Here is a 1585-nt window from a genome sequence, read left to right as displayed (position 1 = left end):
ATGCTATCTTCCTTTGATCCCAGGAGGAAGTTGGGATGGATCATTCACTTAGCACTTTTGACTGAACACATTTGCAAACACTTCTGCCTTGTGTTTAGCACTCACATTGGTCCCCAGCATCTTTGATGATGGGGATGTTCTTGGGGCCGTCTCCTCTCTTTGGTTAATTGTCCACCCCCATTCATGATTAGGTGTGGAAGCAGAATTTTGATCTGATCTGTTGGCTCTGTTCTGCCTATTGCATGTCATTTCACTGCTTAGCACACAAGCCTTCCTGTGTTGTACCTTCACCAGCTTGGCACTTCATTTTTGGGTATGCCCATTGTTGCTCCTGGCAAGCACTTCTCACCTTGAACCGGGGTTTATCCCCTGGCTGGATATTAATGGAAGATTGACTGATATTCTGGGATCTGTGGGACTGTGCAGTGGCCACCCACCTGCATCTGCCAAGGGTAGATTAGTGAGGATGAGGTCAACTAGGTTTATCCCTAGTGTTGGTTAACTCGCTACCTGTTGAAATCCTTCAGGATTTGGCCAGTTTGGTTCAGTGATATTACAATGCCACTCTCGATGATGGATATTGAAATCTCCCATCAAGAGTGCATTCAATGCCCTGCCTATTTTCAGTGCTTTTTCCAACTATTGTTCAATATGGAAGAACACTGGGTGAAGGTGAAGGCAATAATCAGCAGATTTCCTTGCCCATGTTCAATCTGATGCCATAAGATTTCATGGGTTCTGGAGTTAACATTGAGGGCTCACATAACTTTCTCTCCCACTTATTTACCACAAACCGATCTCTCTATCTTTCAGTCCAACTCGTCGTGGCCTTTGCACTTCGTATACCTGCACTTTCTCTGTAACTGTAACACTATATTGTTTTGTTGTTCCATTTGTACTATCTCAGTGTACTTATGTATGGAATTATGACTAGATGGCATGCAAACAAGCTTTTCACTGTATTTTGGTACATATTACAATAATAAACTAATTACAATCCTCCCCCTTCTGGTAGGTCTGTCCAGCTAGTGAGACAGGACTGTCAGGAACAGTGACATGGCAATCTAGCATGTTATGTAACATATGATGATGTCAGGTTGTTGTCTAGTCTGTCAGACAGCTCTCCCAATTTAAACATCAATTCCCTGATGTTAGCGAGGAGGACTTTGCAAGGTTAGCTGGGAGGGATTTTGCCACGTTTGGTGTCTAGATTGATGCCAAGCAGTCTGTCCAGTTTCATTCTTTCATTGCTTGAATGTAGCAGTTATTGTACAACTGAGTAGGATGCTGGCAAATTTCAGAGGGCATTTATGAGTTAACCATAATGGTGGGTCTGGAGTTCCATATAGGCTGGACTGGACAAGGACAGGAAATTTCCTCTTTGAAAGAACATTAATACAAAAAGATACCCGTCTTAATAATCTGGTAGATTTGCAATTATCATTACTAATGACTAGTTTGCTTCTTCCTTAATTCCACAGCTGCCACGGTGCAATTTGAATTCAGTTTTTGGATTGTTGGTGCTGCGATTAATCTGATGGAGGCTGGACTATCACTCAGGAACATAATTAAACAAAACATTGAT

This window comes from Pristis pectinata, chromosome 6 (genome assembly GCF_009764475.1).
Source record: "Pristis pectinata isolate sPriPec2 chromosome 6, sPriPec2.1.pri, whole genome shotgun sequence".
NCBI classification, from domain to species: Eukaryota; Metazoa; Chordata; class Chondrichthyes; order Rhinopristiformes; family Pristidae; genus Pristis; species Pristis pectinata.
Note: the sequence above shows the minus strand (reverse complement) of the source record.